Source organism: Crinia signifera, chromosome 1 (assembly GCF_055691185.1).
Source record: "Crinia signifera chromosome 1, ASM5569118v1, whole genome shotgun sequence".
NCBI lineage: Eukaryota > Metazoa > Chordata > Amphibia > Anura > Myobatrachidae > Crinia > Crinia signifera.
The window spans coordinates 323,802,239-323,824,509 of NC_139217.1; the positions used below are offsets into that span (position 1 = coordinate 323,802,239).

General features: G+C 44.4%; 1 protein-coding gene across 2 annotated transcripts in view; it reads right to left on the minus strand.

Moving 5' to 3' along the window:
- The window catches only part of CDC42SE2 (CDC42 small effector 2), a 98,805-nt gene extending 82,103 nt beyond the window's left edge, over positions 1-16,702 (minus strand). The window contains exon 1 of one of the 2 annotated variants that reach the window (XM_083187790.1): positions 16,343-16,702. The gene's annotated coding sequence lies outside the window, so the exon portion shown is untranslated. The remainder of the gene's footprint in view (positions 1-16,342) is intronic. The other variant, XM_083187781.1, reaches the window with a different exon arrangement.
- Positions 16,703-22,271: the final 5,569 nt, after the last annotated feature.

Consider the following 22,271-nt stretch of genomic DNA (forward strand, 5'->3'; position numbering starts at 1 on the left):
TAATCAGTTAATTATGCAACTGAAGTATGCTTCCATTGGAAAAGTGGCTGTTAAACAGCTAAAATACTTATTGAAATCATAATATGCTAGATGCCTGCCCTTAGCGTAAGAACTGAGCATAGGGCTAATTTACGAAGTTGTGGATTTTCTAACTCACTGATTATTAGTGGGTATGCCTGGAGGATTTCAAATTGCACTAAAATTTATATATATGGTATATTTCACAGACAGACAATGTCTAGATCAACAATCATTAGGTCGGAACAATTAACTGTCCCCAATCGGAGTCCACATGGATGGTAAATTATAAAACAGTCCAAAAAATGAAGGGAAATAAACACGTCAACCTTTTCATGTGTCAGCCTTGTGCAGGTCAACCAATACATTGTCTGTCACCCATCTGGATACCATAAAAATAATGCATTATTACATTCTCAGGATTTTGTGAAATGTGGTCGATACACTTAACCCAACATCAACACAAAACCCGCCCTTACAACTAGAAGAACCTATCAGCAAAACTGACAAGCATCAGAAACATATGCTCTTGACACCCCCTCTCTGCCCATGTGACTTGCAGAGCTACCAAACAGAATTCATATGAAAAATTAAATTGATTTGCAGATCGTTTTGGTCTTCAGGGAAGCATTCTGAGCGATGTAGTCAAAATCACTTAACAATCGCCCTGTGTGTACACAGCCTTACTCCACCAATACATGTATATATCCATTAATAAAATAAAGAGGTGATCAGAAGTGTGATTATGGTTTGCTGTGAACACTAATATGTCCTGGACTATGCACATAAACATGCACAGGCTAATGCAGAGCTGCAGGCAACACTGGTTTGCTGCCAGGTCTTGTGATGTTTAGCACAACACAAGCAGTTTTTCCAAGCATACACATCTATTGGTAACTACATTCAATTCAGAGTCCCATGCAACATATTCCACTGCGGCTGAAGGGACCTAACTTTGTGGCAACAGGGTCACATATAGGTGGAATGGTATCCAATGCGCACACAGGGATTAATTTGATTTTGGAGATATCTCTTGCACTAGGTATAGGACTAGTGGGTTACGGCATAAATGGTAGCCCGTGTATATTGTACACCTTGAAATGGACGATAATTGTCAAAAAGTCAACACAAGCTTAATGTCAACATGAATAAGGTCCATGTGAGTTTTCCACATTTTTCAGTCCCTATATCGACATCCTATAGTGTACCCCTGCGCTCGCCATGCTTCGGATAGTAAAGTATGGAAAACCTCCTTTTTTGGGGGAAAAAAAAAGGTGAAAAACTCATTATTCATGTTGACCATAAACGACTTTTGTCAATGTCAACCTTGGGTATGTTGACCATTTTAAGGTGTCAATCTATGCACCGTCGACCAATAGGGGTCAACCTAGTGACTGTCGACCTACACATTGTCTACCTAATGACCGCCCATCGGACTAGTGTACTGAATCAGCCACATGATGTGAATGGCCTTTTTATACAATGTAACATTAATAGACAGGTAACATTTCCAAACTGAAAATATATTATACAGGCACTGAGGGACGCATTTTTCATCTGCACGAAAAGCAGTCGACAATAGCAAAAGGAGACTAAGTATATACCATGTACATTACATTTGTTTTCATCAGTTTGCGTTTTATATTTTTTTAGTATAATCAAAAAATTATAAGTTGCCACAGTAATAACATGTAACAGTGATATTTAGGCCAAGAGCTAAATTTAAAACCCAGGCACATGATAGTAACAAAAACACTGGAAAAACCATGGGACTACCATAATAGATGTTAACTCTATTTTATTTCATAAATGTGCAATTAATTAATGAACAATTGAAATCCCATATCTATCTCAACTCTATACAAATCATCTACATATTAGAAGTAGATTTCTCTGGTGGATGGTCTTCTGTGAGCATTTTCAGAATTCAATCACTTGATAAAACGCTATAAGATGATGTCTGACCTCAGGGTCTCTAGACTGTTTTAATGAAGAGATCTGCCAGCGATTCCCAACTAGAGCAGGGAGGTAATAAAATGCACACATTAAACCACAGGGCTGATCTCCATTCCCAGCAGGCTGCGCTCTCCAGAACGGGATTATAAAGCAACAATACCAAAACATAAAAAAAAACTGAAACTGTTTGTAATTTAATTTTTGTTTTAGACATATGTAGTATATATGTGTTATTTTATAGGATAGTCTAGACTGAATTAGCCATGGACTTATTTTGGCTATGGGTGGTATTCAATCCCGAATCCGACAGTCGGCACGTTCCTGACAGTCGGATTCACGGCGGTGTTTTGTTTTCGACAATTCAGATTAGACTTAAAAAAAAAAAAAAAAAAATTCAAATCTGAAGGCCTACAGTTCTGCTATATCCGCCGGTAGAAATAGCGGCAAGATTGAATACCTCCATATAGGTTTTAGATCAGTGATGTCTAACCTTGACACTCCAGCTTTTGTTGAACTACACATCCCAGCATGCCCTGCATCAGTTTTGGCATGGCCAAATAGCAAAACTGTAGATAGTTCATAAAAGGTTCAAAAGATCAAGGGTGCTCTATATAACAAGGTGAGGGTGTAACTGCCCTGTGATACACACCCTATAAAAGGTCAGACCTACCTAGAAAAGACATTTAGCATATTAACAAAAAGTCTATAAAAAGTAAAAACAGTACTAAATCATATGTACAGCATTTGTTTATTCAGTGTCGAGATAAGTACGTGGTGCTTGAAACACCAGCATACAGTAAATGTAAAAAAAAAAAATAGCCCACAATAGCCACAGTTAAGGGTGCCCAAATCTATGTTTGCTTAACAGAAAGAAAAAAAAAATAGGATTGGGCCAACTCAGGGTATATGCCATGTGAGAAGAGTAGGCGGCTTCTGTATGTGCCACGCTGGGGCTGGAAGGGGAAAGGAGGCTTTATTTTTGTAAGCAAGGGGTCCCAGGGAACCACTATTTTTTGGTGGGTTTGCAATCAGTGGACTGTGCTGGTGGCATTATGTGGGCACAAAGCCACATGGCCTTGGGGCAAGTAGTTGGTGAAGACACGGCTACTGCCTAAAGGGGCACACACAGGCACTTTTAAGTCTTCTAAGCCATCAGACTAGCTTGCTTAGAAATTAAGCAGGGATCGCCATTGTCAAAATCTAGTCAAATTGCCGGCCTGAGCTAACCAGAACACTGGTTAAACAGATTGCCCATACACACATTGTGTATGGGCCATCTAGCCAGTGGGAAGCACAAGGGCAATTTCCCTAGCCTGCATCGCTCAGCATGCTGGCTAGAAAAAAGCACTCCGTGTGTACGGGGCTTAAGTATATATAATACTGTTGGTCACACAAACAAAACCAAAAATACAGGCATGTATACCAGGCATGTCCAAAGTGTGGCCCTCCAGCTGTTATGAAACTACACATCCCAGCATGCCTTGCCATAGTTTTCGCATTTCTTTATAGCTAAACTGTGCAAAGCATGCTGGAACTTGTAGTTTCACAACAGCTGGAGGGCCATAGTTTGGTTTTAAACAGTAAGCCATGTCTATTATTAAAAAAAATAGTATGTATGGCCATTCATAGACGATCACCTCATCTATAACTACCAGAAAAAGTACAGTAGCTGAGCTACAATTTGGGAAAACATGACTGGCCATTTCTTCAGCTCTGTGACTGATATATACACAAGGAGGCAGATGTATTAAGCTTTAACAACAGATAAATCCAAGGGCGATAAAGAGAGATAAACATCCAGCCAATCACCTGCTAACTGCCATGTTACAGGCTGTGTTTGAAAAAAGTCAGTAAGGAGCTGATTGGCTGGACGTTTATCTCTCCTTATCACCCTTGCATTTATCTCTTGTTAAGGCTTAATACATCTGCCCCATTACTAGCTAAGATACTGTGTGCCTAACAGTTTTTTTACAGTTTATAATAGGTTCAAAAGATCAAGGGTGCTCTATATAACAAGGTGAGGAAGTAACTGCCCTGTGATACACTCTATAAAAGGTCAGACCTACCTAGAAAAGACATTTAGCATATTAACAAAAAGTCTATAAAGTAAAAACAGTACTAAATCATATGTACAGCATTTGTTTATTCAGTGTCAAGATAAGTACGTGGTGCTTGAAATACCAGCATAAATGTGTATAAAAAAAAAAACATTCATATGAAAGGGGATTTACAATAAATGAAAAGACATTTAAAAACAACACAATGAAAGAATGAATATATATATATATATATATATATTTTTTTTTTTAAATTGTATGTAGACTTGCCACAGCAATGGAATGTTTTTTTTTTATTCTAGCTTAGTTAAATATTGTCAATTGTGAAGCTGGACACAAGGGGAGGGATTCAATTGTTTTTCCCATGGCTGTCACAAGATGGCGCGATGGAGAAATTACATTTTTGCCATGCCATTAGGTTAAAGTGGAATGCACATAGATGGCAAACATCCAGGGAGGATCTACAGCAGCCACCCTGGTTTGCCTAAAGCTGTGTACACACAGGGGTGATTTCAGCACATATCGCTGGCAATATGGTCACTGAGCGACCATATTACCAGTGATTTCATGTACTGTGGGAGATAAATCACTAGTATCGTACTCCCGCTGCCAGCCCTTCATGGTCGCAGGAGCATGCTCCTCAGATTATGGCTAAAAATTGCTGGTGCGCAATGCACTGTACTGTGCGATTTCTAGTCAAAATGAGGTAGAGACAGAATAGATTGCAATTTTCAGCCATAATCACTGGTCGCCGATTAAAATGGTACACTGAGCAACATATTGCTGAGAGATATTAAGCCAAAAAAATCGCTCAGCGACCAAATCGCACTGTGTGTACACAGCTATAGTGAGTTAAATTCTAACCCTTTTACATTGCCCAAACAACCCGTGTTATTGCTGGGTCCCTGGGGAAAAACCAGGCTTGACCGACCAGATTGGTTTTGCCTTGTAAATGATTTCCACTTTACAAATATGGATATTCTCAGCCGGTACTTATGAGTTATCCGGGCGCCCGATTTCTAAATCAGGTCGGATCGGGCACATCGCATCGCATCGCATGCGACCATCGGATGCGATGCGATGACCCGATTTTTCCATAGGAATCAATGTTAAAATGGACAGAGTCCATTTTAACATGGAATTCAATGGGAAAAAGGGGTCCTTTTCATACCCCTACTATCCAAGTGGGCATGGAGTTGGATATAAACCTGTGGCGAGCGTAGCGAGCCACCGAGCCCGAAGCGTGGCGAGCGTAGCGAGCCCCGCGAGGGGACATAGAATACCGTCCCCTCGCGGGGCTCGCCACGCTTCGGGCTCGGTGGCTCGCTACGCTCGCCACAGGTTTATATCCAACTCCATGCCCACTTGGATAGTAGGGGTATGAAGAGGACCCCTTTTTCCCATTGAATTCCATGTTAAAATGGACTCTGTCCATTTTAACATTGATTCCTATGGAAAAATCGGGTCATCGCATCCGATGGTCGCATGCGATGCGATGCGATATCGCATCGCATCGCATCTGATTGTATGCCTTAACTTAAGGCATACAATCAAAAAATCGGGCGCCCAGATAACTCATAAGTACCTCTCAGCCAATATCCCACCGCTCCGGCATACTCGAAACCTATTACTAGAGACAGGATTATATGCATTTGCATATTTTGCCCATTCTTACTGGTTATTGCATATTTTACCTAAAATCTAGAGATGGTGCATATTTTAGGCCCTGCCCCCTTTGCACCCGTGAGTCACAGCACTGCTTTGCCCTGCTGCTGCTGGCCAGGTAGTGGTAGAGTGTGCAGGCTGGGGCAATATGTGTGCAGTGTGGGGAACCTTGAATGTACGATATGTCTGACACTGCTCTAGGCTGCCAATCCATGTTGATAAAAGTCAGTTGGGCAGATGCCATTACGAAGCTCCTGAACCTTTGCCTGCCCCTGGCCTGGTACTTTACACCAAGAGACAGACTTCTGCAGTAGAGGAGGCGGGCAGAAGGGTTGTGACATCACATGGCGCAGGAGACGCCGGGTTGCTGTGAGCATGCAGGGCAGGGAGTAAGCCTTCCACTGCGCCACCCTCACACGCTATGCTGACAATTGATCCATTGGCGCTGGAGATGAGGGTGCGTGTAGTTGATGCAAGAAGAGCTTTGGACGCTGCAGTCTGCTGTAGCAGCCAGGAAGAAAAAAAATTATGTGTACAGCACTAGACATCTGCAAATGCTGTGGGCCTATTTTTGAAGTTTATTTGCAACTAATTGTATGCTGATTTTTAAATAAGTTAAAAATTACTTTTTTATTATTTAATGTAGCATATTTTAATGCTTTTCATGCATATTTTAAGTATTTATTATTATTTGCATGCATATTTCAAGCTTTTTATGTTGCATATAATCCTGTCTCTACCTATTACATATACCTGTGATATTCTTATGGGTAAAATTAACTAAGATGGGAGTTGCCCATAGCAACCAAATTATATTATCTTCTAGAAGGAGCTAGATAAATAAGTAGTAGAATCTAATGGGCAACAATTGCTACATCCCATCTTCAATAGAACTCCAATTTTAGTCGATTTTCCCAGGTTTTAAGTGGTCAAAAGGAAGTCTAGTCTCCTGGAGGACAAGACTTCACTTACTACATATAAAAGATCCATTCACACGTGTGTGTGTGTGTGTGTGTGTGTGTGTGTGTGTGTGTGTGTGTGTGTGTGTGTGTTTTAAACTATATTGCTAACGATGGACTCTCCTAGTTGTCTGCATGTTGTATCTATATTGTCAGTGACTGCATGTTAATGGTATCGTTTATTGTTTTAACTCCAGATCGTTTTTCCAGCAGAACCACTAACATCATCAATGATTTTGCCGATGCCGCAAATCATATTGTCTGTACCCAGCACACTGTCAGTGCGGGGTGAGCTGGCTATGCAGGAGACAGACCAGCACTGGACCCTGGTGCGGTAAGTATATTGGTGTAAAAGTGAGGTGTGTGTGTGTGAAATAAAGTTATATATATTTTTTGTGTGTGTGTTTTATTTAAACATTCTTTTTACAGGTGGACTACAAGTCCCAGCGGACTTGTTTTTTTTTTTTTTTACACAGGACCATGCACAGATCTCAATGACCTGTGCAGGGTTCTGGCCAATTCCCATATCAGAACCTGGTCTACATGTTTGGCGATTTTTAGACACATTTTTCCAAATTCGCATCTCATTAAATATGCAAATTGTATACTTTTCAATTGCAAAACATCTGGATGCGAGTTCCGGCGGGACTAAAAAGCGCACTCTCAGAATGTGCGATTTCGCGGCAAAATCAGCGGTTTTTACAGTTTTTCGCTTCTCATTAAATATGCGAATTCGGGAAAAAAGTACTAAATGAAAAGCATGGTGTATAGGCATGCTTAATTAATTCAGAAACTGTTAATTCATGATTATTATTATTATCCCATTATAATATTACACAATGTTACTTTACCTATTCATAACCTGATAAAATGTACACAAAGGTAACACTTAATTAAAACTCACTTGTCTACATTCTCTGGCTACAGCAGTGTGCCAAACTGGGTGACATTCAATCATATCAAATGGATGAAATGATCTTCACATCCTCTCTCTATAGTAACCTTAAGATGCTCACATGCAGTATGGAACTACCATGTGTGTAGTAGGCTGTATCAGTAGTACATGGTCTGGGAACCCCTACCCTCTATTGCAGTGGTTCCCAACCTTTTTTTTCTCCCGTACCCCTTGATTAGGCTTTTCATTTATGAGTACCCCCCTCGTGGAAAAATTTAGGGGCGTGGCCTAAAAGGGTGTGGTCTCATTTGAAGGGTGTGGCTTAACAGGGGCAAGTCACTCCCCCATTTTCACTGTGGTGGTATGTGCCATGTCTTCAGATGATGTATGATATCCAAAAAGATTCTAGTGCCCAGTTTATACTACAAAAATCATTCTGGTACCAAATATAAAACATAGCGTTCATACTGGCAATGACGAGAAAAAAAAAAAAAAAGTGCAACCACTTGACCACAATATAAGCTCAGCCCATTCTGCGGACAGCATATAAAAAAACAGAACACTGTCAAATCTCTATTACTGAAGCAACAGACATTCCAAGGGATCACGTTAGCCTTCCAATAGTGCCAGATACACATATGCCCCCAAAAGTGCCAGATACACATATGCTCCAATGGTGCCACGTGTGCCTCCACAGTGCCAGAAACAGGAATGCCACCACGGTGCAAGGTATGACCCCATGGTACTGGGTATGCGCCCACAGTGCCAACAATGCCACTACAGTGCCAGCAACAAGTATGCCCCCATAGTGCCAGCAACAAGTATGCCCCACAGGGCCAGCAACGCCCCACAGGGCCAGCAACAAGTATGCCCCACAGGGCCAGCAACGCCCCACAGTGCCAGCAACAAGTATGCCCCCACAGTGCCAGCAATGCCCCCCACAGTGCCAGCAATATGGTATGCCCCCCACAGTGCCAGCAATAAATATGCCCCCACAGTGCCAGCAATGCCCCACAGTGCCAGCAACAAGTATGCCCCCACAGTGCCAGCAATATGGTATGCCCCCACAGTGCCAGCAATAAATATGCCCCCACAGTGCCAGCAATGCCCCACAGTGCCAGCAATGCCCCACAGTGCCAGCAACAAGTATGCCCCCACAGTGCCAGCAATATGTTATGCCCCCATAGTGCCAGCAATATGGTATGCCCCACAGTGCCAGCAATATGGTATGCCCCACAGTGCCAGCAATAAATATGCCCCCACAGTGCCAGCAATAAATATGCCCCCACAGTGCCAGCAATAAGTATACCCCCACAGTGCCAATGCCCCCCACAGTGTTTCCCAGCAGCAGCACACTCACCATTGATGCTGCTGCCGGGGAGAGGACAGTCCAGTGTCCCCCTGCAGTCACTGTAGCTGCCGCCGCTGCGCATCTCTCCTTCTCTTCACTGTGACTGGGCTGCCCGCCAATCAAAGTTTGCGGGCTGGCTCCTGATTGGCTGCCGGCCTGCAAGCTCTGATTGGCTGACGGGCGGCCCAGTCACAGGGAAGCACGGTGAGAGGTAGGAGAGATGCGCAATGCACTCTCCTACCCTCAGGCTCAGTAGCCGGCGCCGCATACCCCCAGCAACCCGTCTTACTGCCTTCCAGCTGTGGCGAGCCGCGGCGGGACCCGGTGTCCTGAGCATGTGCTGGGTCACGCGGCCGCCAATAGCGGCGACTGGTTTGCGTACCCCCTGCAAGACCAGCGCGTACCCCCGGTGGTACGCATACCACGGGTTGGGAACCGCTGCTCTTTTGCCTGTATTTCATGCTCTGAGGCCTCCCTTTTTCTCTTATGGGCCCTACACATGTAACGTTGTTACTTCATGTAATTACATCACTCAGAAAATGTCCCTATATCCCTGTGTGAAGGGGCTATAGCGATGCTCGGCCCCACGCATCGCTATCTCCCGGCGATTCATAACCAGAACACTGGTTATTAAATCGGTCAGGACCAGTGTTCTCACTGGAGAACATTGGCCCTGACAGATCGCTCAGCAGGTTGCTACGTGTGTAGAGCCCATTAGGGGTGTAGAGAAGTGGCCACTTCTGAGCTGTGAATGTGCCAGAGCCTGTGTGCACCAAAGCTACAGCAACACTTAACCCTTTCAAGTCCAACGTCAGGCTAAACAGCCCTAGTAGCAGAACCAATGGTGAGCCATTTAAAATAAAAACATTAACATTGTTTAACATTCAATGTAGACCATTTCTGAATGAAAAAAAAAGAAAAAAAAGACAATTTCAAAATTTAAAATCAGACTGTTTGAATTGCAAAAACTTTGGACTGCAACATTTTCATATATGTCTTTGTGCTATTATGCAGCAGAACAATAAGCAATTATATGACACAAATTGGATGCGATTATCACGCAGTGTTAGCGATCACCAGTATCAGAGAAGCCAATACTGAAGCCTGTGGCTTAACCACATCTTTGCAAATATATATGGAACACTGGGTACAATTAAACAATATTTTGGGTACAATTAAACAGTATTTGAATGCATATCGACTCTGGATTATTAGCACCCCCCCCCCTCCCCCACTGTCGCCTGTACATGCAGTCAAATCCTAACTATATCGTCATCAACAGCTCTCCTCCATCATGAGGCCATTGAACGGCATTGATTAATGTATATGCACTATATAGTTTGCACAGGGAACACAAGACAGTTCAAGCAAAATAGTAAACGATATTGTTCATGGACAATATCGTCTAATGTGTACCCAGTTTAAAGGTCTCTGAATTTTTCTATTATCGTGTAATGTTCAACTCTAAAGACTGATCATTCTGGCTTGTGGGACAAAAAGTTACTTTTCCTCCTCAAAAGCTACAACACTGCCAAACACAATTTTGGTATGGTCCACTGTTCTACTCCTGCTTTTGTATCATAAACGGCAGTTAAGATGGCCAAACTGTTCTGAACAGCCATCAAAATCTATGTTTTATCATGGAGAACAATCATTCCAGTTTCTGACATTTGTTTTAAGGTGCCCGTCATACCACTTTAGATGGGATGATATTCAACTGTTGGTCTGGCACGCATCATGCCCAAATAAACAGGCTTAGCCATATAAAGTAAACTATTGGGCACCACAAGGAAATTGCACAAAAGTCACACTTTTCTACTCAGCAGAATGTGGCAAGCAGAAATTACTCTGTTGGATGCAGCGTGCCCAAAATACAATTAATTCCCCCAGTACAATGCATTGTTGCCCTGTTGAAAATGGATGCCCATAAACAACACAGCAGCAGCCACACCCTATGACAGGTTTGTTTGCTTTTTTATATACTGACAATTACAAACCTGCCAGCTAGTGACAAGTATTTTTTATTACCAGATAAGACATTCACAGGTTAGTGTTTACTCCAGGGAAACCGGAATTGTTATGATCTTCCCTTGAAAACCGGTAAAGTTAAACTATCATTATAAAGGTATTATTATTACATACTATACGCCTTTATAGTTATGGAGGCCAGAAAATGACTACTGCTGAGTATTGTAGACGGAATGCAGAGTTCTATGGTACCATCCTGATATGTCAATTTCTACCATCCTGTATAGGTTTGGGAAATACTTTAATAGTGTGTACACACGGTTAGATTTGGCTTCCGATGTTCCCAATATAGGGAACATCGGAAGCCAAATCGCATGCTTTTTTAGGGCTTCCGAGCCCGATGCGCTCCCGTGTGAGCGCATATCAGCAGCCAGATAGAGAGGGCAGGCAACACTATATAGTGCAGATCTACACTATATAGTGTAAATTGTGCCCATCTGGCATGCCGTGAGATGCGAGTCCCGATACGATCTGATTGCGTCAGGACAAACCTTAAGAAATTATTTTTCTTTGTAATGTGAATGCCATGATTAAAATTTAATTTTATACATTGGCATTTAATCCTAATTAAATTGTGTAGCAGTGCCCTTAAAGAGATGGCAGGAGACACTTGTTAATCAAGCAAGTATGTACAAAACGTCTTTTAGAAGTGCAGATGTCACCCATACCAACCAGATTCTACTTATCTAGCACCTTCTAGAAGAGAATGGCTAGAAACTGGTTACATAGAAACACAGACTTGTGGTAGATAAGAACCACTTGGCCCATCAAGTCTGCCCTAAACATATGTACACACATACAGTTCATTTCTGCCAATTAACCCAACAGTACATTTTTGGATTGTAGGAGAAAACTGGAGCATCCAGAGGAAACCCACACAAGCACAAGGATAATATACAAACTCCACATGCCCACTAGACTATGGGGGGGTATTCAATCCCCAGACACTATTTCCGACGGGGGGGGGGAATAGCGGCGGGTGCCTATTCAATGCTGTCTTTCCTGACAGCCTTGAACAGGCATCTTGAAAGAACAGACCCGACTTTAAAAGCAGTCGAGCCCGTTCTGCTGAGAACAGCTGCAGATTGTCGAGCTCACCGCCATATCTTGACGATCCACAGGTGTTTCTCGCGGACACGCCCCCTTTTCACCGCTCGGCAGGTGGGACACTGGCTGAGAACGGGCCTGAGTCACGACTGTCGGGATGTCCCGACAGTCATGACCTGGGATTGAATACCCCCCAATGTGTACCGTGAACAATATTGTTGAACAATTTCGCTTGCACTTTCAAGTTTCATGAACAAACGATATTGTGCAGGATATTGTACACACTGAACAATATGCCAAAAAACAAACAAACAATCTAGCTAGGGCAGTGGTGTCAAACTCACGGCCCTCTATCTGTTTTGGAACAACACATCCCAGCATGCCCTGCCACATATATTATATAATTGATTGCTAAAACTGTGGCAGGGCATGCTGGAATGTGTAGTTCCACAACAGATAGAGGGCCGGGAGTTTGACACCACTGAGCCAAAATTGAGATGCATTCATCGACAACAGAAACCCTCCTTAATGACCCGTGGGAGTGCACATCGTTCATTGTTAAGGTGCCCATAGATGGTCCGTTCTGTACTATAAGATGCGCGCTCCCGCGCATCTCATTGTACGGTACAAAAAGTATATGCTGCACATACTTTTTGTACTAGCTGTTCATCGCATTGCATGCATGCAATGCGATGTGTATTATATAAGTGCCGAATGGATCCACTCTATGGGCACCTTTAGTTGCATACTCACTGGCCGATATTTTAGGGCCAAAATGAATGATATTGCTCTAAATATCACCCAGAGTGTCCACACCTTTAGGGCATAGTGGGAATTGAACTCGTGACCTCAGTGCTTGTGTACTGCTCCCTGTCAATCAACCTTTCTGTTGCGTGAACATCGGCACTGCATACAAATATGAATTAGGCCACTGCTTCAGCTGCTTGAAACTGTTTTCGCACTGCAGGCTGGAGCTGGGTTATTGTTTTATTACACAGGATGTCCCTTTCAGGAGTGCGACCTGCTTTGGGAACAGTGGGGAGTTTGACTTACATATCCATATGACACCTGTCATACTGTAATGCAGATGCTCTAAGGCTGGGGTAGCCAACTCCAGTCCTCGAGAGCTACCAACAGTTAATGTTTTCCAGGTCTCCTCACAGAATCACAAGTGAAGTAATTAGCTCCACCTGTGGATCTTTTAAAATGTGTCAATGAGTAATGAGTGCACCTGTGCAGCAGCTAGGTTGTCTGGAAAACGTGAACTGTTGGTAGTTCTCAATGACTGGAGTTGGCTACCACTGCCCTAAGGAAAGCTAAGCTAGGACTGAAACCTCCCATTGAGCAGAAGGACAAAAGCTCGCTTCATCTTGATTTTCAGCATGAATACAGACCATGAAAGTGGGACCTTCCAATCCATGTTTTCATATTTTGGGTTTCAAGCAGATGTCAGAAAAGATGAGCTCCAAGTGTTGGTTATCCAGCTCACTAAGCCGAGACTACGGTTTTCTAATAAGATTTGGGTGTCAGGCCGCTTGCTTCATTACAGCTGCACACTACATAAATGGAGACTCAAGAAAGTCTGTACTTAGGGGTTGGGTGTGGAAACCCTTCAGTTGGGATTCTGACATACCCCTGTAAGTATTTTGTCACTAATCCTAACACACCCCTCCTGCAGCTTAGCCCTAAAGCTCCGTACACGCTGTGCAATTCCGGCCACAGCCGATGTTGTTAAGTATATCAGTGATACCAACAGGTGTACAATGTAGCACATACACCTTCAACGATAACGTTTAACTATATCATTAAGTGCGCGACCCGGGTCATTGTGCAATGTTAAAGGGCCTTTTAAAAAATATTGCGTCCATCATCCTGGCAATCCGACCTGGGTAAAAAGAAGGGTTCTACCCGGCTCAGACCCGGGTTTCTGGGAATTGTGAACGGGTAACCTGGGTCGAGCAACCCGGGTCCTGTTTACTACTATGGAGTAGGCAGCAGCATCACCTTAGTGCTGCCTCCTCCCCCACCTGATGCACCACCGCTCCACCCCCCACATCACGTCGGCAACCTAGCAATAATACTTGTATTAAATGTATTTAAATTGTGCTCTTTCTCCAGTAGGACTCAAGTTCGCGCAAATGCTGGGTCGCTCCGGGATTTGCAATGGGAAAGCAGCATAAGTGAGTGTTGCTGTGTACAGGATTGCCTGCCCCCCCCCCACCCCCCCCACCCCCAAAATGGTCACAACATGCCTGTACATTTTCTGCCTCTCCATTACCTCTCACAAACACTCGCCGATGGTCAATCACTGTGTGAATAAATTCTCTTTGTCCGCCTCAAAGCGTTAGATTATCTGGATATATGGTGCCTCTCCAGGAGCCAAATAAGTAGGCAGTGCTTCATATGACCAATGAGGAATCATTCAATGGTGAGCGACCATCTAATAATTTCTCCTGCTAGCCGCATGCGAGGGGATGTGTTAATGACTACATCCCCATGCCTGCTAGTGGCGTTAAGGTGCACATTAGGCAGTGGACATATATTGCCTAGCGAGCCAACATTAATCAGGCCCTGAATAACCCCACCCCCCCTTCCACTGTCTTCATTCAGTATTGCTTGACAGCTACCTAGTACATTTTGTTTAATTGAGTCAGGCTTTTCCATGTGACATACCAGATCATATGAAGTGAAGCAAAGGCAAAAGTATGATGTCAATATCTCATTAAGCCATAGAGGGAGCATGAAAATTGTTCATAGTTAAAATAAAAAGTAGAAGTAAAGCACTCTCCAAGGCCCAAAGAAGGACTTAATGCAGAACTAAGCGATCCCTCCTATATAGCTCATTCATACATATTTATGTCACTGTCATGTGGTTTGAACTGTGTGAAAATAGCATTTACATATCCTTATAACATGCTGTAGCTTCTAAACATGAAATAAGATAATGTAATTGCCATAACTTCATTGGGAACATTGTTACACCCACAACTAATGTAGGGTACACACCAGGGCGACCCGCTCACAATGCACATCGTGAGCGGGTCGTCAGTGTCTCGTCCGACCCGCTCACGGTGACGCGGGGGGGGGGGGGGGCACGACCCGCTCATGATGTGCACCGTGAGCGGGTCCGATCTGATGGCGACCCGCACCCGGCTGTATGGTCGTCATTGAGATCCTACTTGCAGCAGGTAGGATCTCAATAACGACCGACCGACCCGCGGGACAGCGCATCGGATCGGTCCACACCAGGACAGAAAAGGGCCCAATCACCACACAATCTACATCCAATTGGTCGGAATTGGATCTAGATTGAGGGGATCGGGCCCTAGTCGTCCTGGTGTGTACCCAGCATTAGCGATGACAGCTATTTATATACAATTATAGTGTTGTATACAACTATAGTGTTAACCAATAGGACTTACTCTTATACACAGGTAGCCCAGCTAGACATTGGAGATACTAAAAGACAGCAGAAATCTAATTGCATCATTATTTTGTATTGCACATATTAATGACAGCATAAACAAGTAGCCCCCCCCCCCCCCCCAAAAGGGATCAAAATATTGGTGTCTTATAATAATAACCAACATGGAAGGCATAAACAAAGGCAACTAACATAAACAAAATCAAACATAAGTGCATAAGCATTCAGACCGGTACACAGCTTACAAGCAAAATAAAAAAAAAACAATAGGTTTAAGAAGAAAACACACCACCTACACAACATACTGCCATTGCTTTGTATCAGTGCTGTGTGCAACAGTACAGGGCTGCACGGGGGCTTGTACAGCAGCTGGAGAATGTAGTGGGAGATGTAGAGAGAGATAGTGACATACACAGCAGCAACAGCAGCACAGTATAGTACAGGCAGCAGGTGGAACTGGCAGGAAAACACTATTTGCTTTCACACCATTTATATGAAAATGTGCATAGTGTGCATTGAATAACGCTGGAACATGCTAATAGATATGTATATATCTCCAGACTAAACAGCCTGAACCGAGAACACTGACATAAGAATATTGCTGCAAAGAATAAGTGCAGGTAATAGAAGGTATGCAGGCAGAGCCCCCCCTGAAGAGCTGCATGCCTCCCCCCGCCCCGGCTGCGACTATGGCCATCTTCCATCTTCCCAGCAGATACGGTACAGCAGCGGCATGCCCTCCTTTGCCCAGTGTAAGGCGGGCAGGACTACTGTGCCAAGGAAGATGGCAATCACACAGGGCTACGCGTCCTGCCCTGTAGCTATACACCCCCAGCGGTGCCCAGTGACAGGACCCCAGTGCCGGCTGCTGCCCCAGGGATGCTCCGCCACCCCTCCCCTCCTCCCCAGGCGCCGTCCTGTGGGGGATGCTGCTGCACTCACCCGGATACGGCTGTGCTGGGTCCTCACCTCCCGGACCGGTGCTCTGTCCCCTGTGCCGGTGATGGATGTCCGGGGGATTCCCTCCGCCACTCCCGCCCTTGTCTCCACTCACCTCCCGCAACCACACAAATTAGGGCCGGAGCTCGCACACCCCGCCGGGCCACTGGGGAGTGATGGGAGTGTGAGGTGCGGAGGGAGGGAGGAGTGCAAGAGGAAGTGAAGATGATGATGGCGGCGGCGGCAGCGGCTGGAGGGGAATTGAATGGCTGTAGCCTCCTCCTCCTCCCTCGGCGTGAGTCAGACAGCGATCACGGCTGCAGAGAGCTGGGAGGAGACAAAGCAGCAGAGGCCAGGGCACATCTCCCTCGCTGCACTATTCCCAGCTGCCACAGGGGGAGGCAGAGACACTCAGGGGGACCGAACACCCCATTTCCCCTGTCACTCTCACTTCGGGTCGCCCGGGGTCACCATAACCCTATAGCTGGGATGGTACATATTTAGCAGCCATAGGAGCCGCTCCACTCTCTGGTTATGTGCATCTGTCTACATTTCTGACATACATGTGCCCACATCCAGGGGCAAACGTAGGATTTGCAAAGGGGGTTTCCAGAGAGGGGTAAAGAGACTCATGGGGTTCAGACTGAGGTGAATCTATATGTACCTGGTCCATTAAACAAGTGTAAATAGATACAAAAATTCTGTACATAATATCTGTGCATGGTATGACTGGGTGACGGATTGTGATCTCAATAGTCAGTTTACCGACATCGGAATCCCAGCCACCGGTACTCCGACAGAGGGGTAATCGATAAAAAAAACCTTGCGGGCTCTGTGGCGCACTGTACTTGCCACAGGTTCTATTCTGCCCATGGTGAGAAAAGCCCCTGTTAGTTGGGATCCTGACTGTCAGGCAGTCAGTATTTTGACGTCAGGATTTCCACATCAGTATACTGACCGTCGGGATCCCAACCGAAGGTCTGGGCAACGAATATCATTTTTAAACACGATTAATTGCATGATTTTTCTGCGATTAATCGCATTGTTGGTGCCACTAACCTACATGCACGTTGCCAGGGGTTCCATGCTCAATGCCATGCTTATTGCCAAGAGGATTGCATATTCATTACCATAGGGGGTTCCATGCTCATTGACCGGGGGGGGGGTTACATGCTCATTGCCATAGGAAGTTTACATGCTCATTGCCCATGGGAGGTAAATGCTCATTGCCCATGGGGAGGTTCATGCTCATTGCCCAGGGGGAGTTAAATGTTTTTATTTTGGGGAGGAGCAGCGCAGCAGAGGCGAAGAGTCTCTGATAGCATTAGAGACTCTGCACCCCTCCTCAAAATGGCCACCGCCGCAAAGGAGACAACCGCTAGAAGAACTCCTTCACCTCTAGCGTCTGTCAGTGTGACAGACACTAGAGGTGCAGTAGTACCTTTAGTGTGTCTTCTCTGTGGCGGCAGACATTTTGGGAGGGGCACAGGGTATATGTGTCAATATACACAATATGTCACCTCATATCGCCCTATTTTCTCATTAAACCAGAACTTGACATTTTTAACCACCATAGTACCTCACACATTACAATTAGTTTTACTGAAACTGGTTCATCCCTCTCAAACTGGCTTTGTTCGGGGCAGGTCCTCAGTGCATAATTTAAGGCAAGTAATAGCGGCCCTGACACATTCTCTGTCGGCCCCTCAAGGCAGCACCCTCAAAGTGGGTTGTGATGCTGATAAAGGTTTTGATCGGGTGTCCTGGTGGCATTTATTATGTGTATTCCACATGCAAAAACTCGGGGTAGGATTTATTACCTTCTTTCGTAAATTATATGCCCTACCCTAAGCCTCCTTAACTATTAATGGGTTAAACACTCCTAGCTTTAACTTAGCTGGTGGCACCAGCCCACTGTCCCCATTACTGTTTGACCTAGCCATCGACCCACTCATCAGATTTTTTTACTCACAACCAGGACCAGATTCTCTAACCTTTAAAAGTGTGGAGTGATAAACAACCAGCCAATCACCTCCTACCTGCCATATCACAGAAGTGTTGACAGCTAAAACTAAAAGTTCCACAGCTGAAAAAGTCATCTGGGTCAATACATTCCATTCACATAGCCCTAAAATTAATGGTATTGCCAAAAAATACTGGCCTATAGTGAAAACAGACCCAGCACTTACTGCCTTGCACTCTAAAACATTGATGAGCGCCTACAAGAGGGGTAAAAATTTAAAAGACCTCTTGGTCCATAATAACATCCAGTACCCATCAGCTATGCCCTCCACTTTCCTTAGTAAACCCAAACTGGGATGCTACCGCTGCTGTGGCTGTGCCACATGCAGCCATCTATTGCCAGGGGACAGCTTCCATCATCCTTACACAGGAAAGCAGTACAAGATTAGACATCGGCTCGGGTGCACGTCCAAATATGTTATTTATTTAATTAGCTGCCCATGCGGCCGACACTATGTCGGCAAAACCGACCGTCAATTCAAAGAACGTGCTGCTGCACACAGGTCGGCCATTAAAGCCGCAATAGCAACTGGCAAAAGCGAGCAACCTGTGGCCCGCCATTTCAGTGAGGCACGGCATTCGGTCGCCTCACTGCGTTACAAAATTATAGACCATGTGCCACCACCCCCTAGAGGTGGAAATAGATCCCTCGCTCTGCTTCAAAAAGAGTGTAGATGGATCTACACATTGGGCACTCTGGCCCCCAGAGGGCTCAACGAGAATCTGGGTCTTAGCTGCTTTCTGTAAATTCCCAGATGTTAACTACATTTACTTATTGGTTACACCAGAGTAAAAGTATTTCATATTTACAGTGTGGTGTCGACACAGGTCGATTATACATTCAGAATAATATCCATGCCATTTAATATGTTTGCCTCTCTTACTCTAAAGTAGTTATTTTGAGAACCTTTATATCTTGTTATTATATTCCCACAGCTTGGCTTGCATATTGTCTTTTAACCTTTTAATTATCCTTTTGTCTTTTTGTTCACTTAATACCCAGGATGTTGCAATGAGTTAACTGTTATTTTGCACTAATGTATCCCCGTTTTTTGCAGGATACTCTTAGTATGTTTTTGTTATGCACGCTTTTCTATACTCATTGCCTCTGTTCTCCTATTGGTTCACAGTGGCGAGCCCCCCTCCGTGCGCCCTGCGCGCTCTCGACGGGGGTGTGACGTCATCCCTCAGCGTCTCTCCTCCTGCCGGCGCGTGCGGGATCCACGGACGGAGCTCAACACTATTTAGGTAAGCACTGTATCATTTGTTACTTGTTCTCACTATTACAGCACCTTGATAAAAAAAGCCACAGCGCTTTTGAAACGTCGGTCACAAGAGCTGCCGTCTACTGTCTTTATTTCCGAGTGCCGCCGCCCCCAGTGTATCTATTATATATATATATATATAGATAGATAGATAGATAGATAGATAGATAGATAGATAATCTATATACACACAGAACCTGTCCTGGGCCAAAACATATTCTACATACAATACGTGCCAAGTGAGTGCAACTGCTCCGGAAAGCACTGTTTCTATGCTATCTAAATGCGGCAAACTGTTTAGCCTCTTGTATTGGTACATGACCCAATCCTTTGTACTTTTATCGTTGTCCAATAAATGTTATATTAAAAAAAGTGGTAGCGTGCACTATTCGAGCGCCCACTGTCTTTCTAGATAGATATATATATCTATATATCTATATAGATATATATATATCTCTATATATCTATATAGATATATAGATATATATATATCTATATATATAGATATATAATCTATATACACACAGAACCTGTCCTGGGCCAAAACATATTCTACATACAATACGTTTTAGTTTAAAGCTCTTTTGAGTGCTTTCTTTTCAGAATTTTATATATAAATATATATATATAATAACGTTGTGTGATCCGGCACTCCAAGTAAATATACAGCAACCGCGGTGCCTTCCTGAAACAAATTATATGCAAGGAGGTATTCAAGGATACAGCATACTTGCCTACTTTTGAAAAGCAAAATGAGGGAGATTTTAGATGCTAGCAAAATGCACCGAGTGCAGCGTCGCGCACCATTGAAGGGGTGTGTCATATTTCAACCAATGGGCGTGTCTAGTGACTTATGGGCGTATCTATTTCCACCCAGGGGTGTGTCCTGCAGTGGCTGGTGGAAAAAAATATGAAGAGCCGCATACCACCAGAGCAAGTTTGTATATGGGCAACCTACGAGCAGAAGCTGTACAATTGAAACCAGCGATTATGTGTGGTTGCAATGTGTTCAATGGTCATGAAATATTGTCATATAAATAAGTTCATGTTTTCAGTCAGGCTGAAAAATTATAATAGAAAATCATATGGGCACAGAAAGACATAGCAGCATACCTCCCTAGTTTGGCGTTATAGAAGTTGCAATCTGCTGCGCCGAAGGCGTGGCCAACTTGAAAATGGGTGTGGCTCAGATGAAAGGGGCGTGGTCTAAGGACTGGTCCAGGGCCTAGCACCCCAACCCTGTTTTTGTCACTTTAGGAGCTTGCCCAGCGCTCCCTAAGCAGCCCCTGGCTTTCTCCCTGCACTGGAGATGCTATGAACATGTGCAAGGCATCTCTTCAGCGATCACCGGCTGCTCGGTAGGGTAGCTGAGATCTCCAGCTCCCCCAACTGCCCCCAGCCCGCAGGACACTGCCACCCACAGGAGGAACAGCAGGACAGTCTCCAATTAGTGGGACTGCCCCACAGTAATTAGGACAGTTGGGAGGTATGTAGCATTATTACTACCTATTTATTAGCCCAGGACACAGAGGGGGTGAAGCTCTTGACACGACCTGACCCACCATACACTGAGAAGTTGTGTAAATATGGCCACCAGGGCTTAGAAGGGAGGGACTGTCAGCGCAGATAGGGAGACTGCAGGCAGGGCTGCCATCAGAAATAGTGGGGCCCGGGACAGACACAATAGGCAGGGCCCCCGGCTCCCCACCATAATACTCATTACATATTATACCACATGCTTTAATGCCTATGACACAGTATGCTACATGCCGTAAATGCCAATTACACATTATACTACACTGTAATGCCCACAACACATTATGCCACACACCGTAATGCACATTACATATTATACCTCGCACTGTAATGCCTATTACACATTGTCACATGCTGTAAAGCCCATTACACATTAAGCCCCACACTGTACACCTCGGCAACCTACGGAATATCATCCTGCGTGTTGGACAAACACATTTACTGTTTTCTATTTATTTATATACAGTAGAGAATAGGTGTCACTCCCCAGACTTCAAAAATGACACCTGGAGACAGGGTACAGGGGGTGAGATGAAGGGGTGAGGTGAAGGGGCGAGAGAGGTGTTTAGGTTATGGGGTGAAGTGATGGGTGGCAAGCTGAGGTAATGGGGCGAGGGGTTAAGGTGACATGAGGGAGGAGGTGAGGAGACAAATCAGCAGAAAGTGAGACCCCAGATTTTTCTTTTTAGGTGTGCATTACAAAAAAAAAAAAAAAAAGCAGGATCTTGGCACATATCCATAATTAACGGGAATTCAGTTCTACACAGTGTTCTGTTCCAAAACACCATATTAATGCCAGGATTGTAGCATTGTTTAAAATATTGCCCAGCATGTACACTACAAACTATACACGCTCCCGCTGGTTTTACCGACCACCCGTTGTCATCTGTACACGCAGCTCAATTGACAAGTCATCAATGACTACATGCACATAACGGAGACCCGATGACATTTGTCAATGATATAGTTCAGTGCATATGCACTACATGGTTGGCCCAGCAGATTAGAGGGAAAAGATGATATCGCACAGGAGCGAATCGTAAAGTGTATGCACCTTTATAGGTCATCTGCACTACTATAACCAACCAGTCTGTGCACAGAAAGAGGTG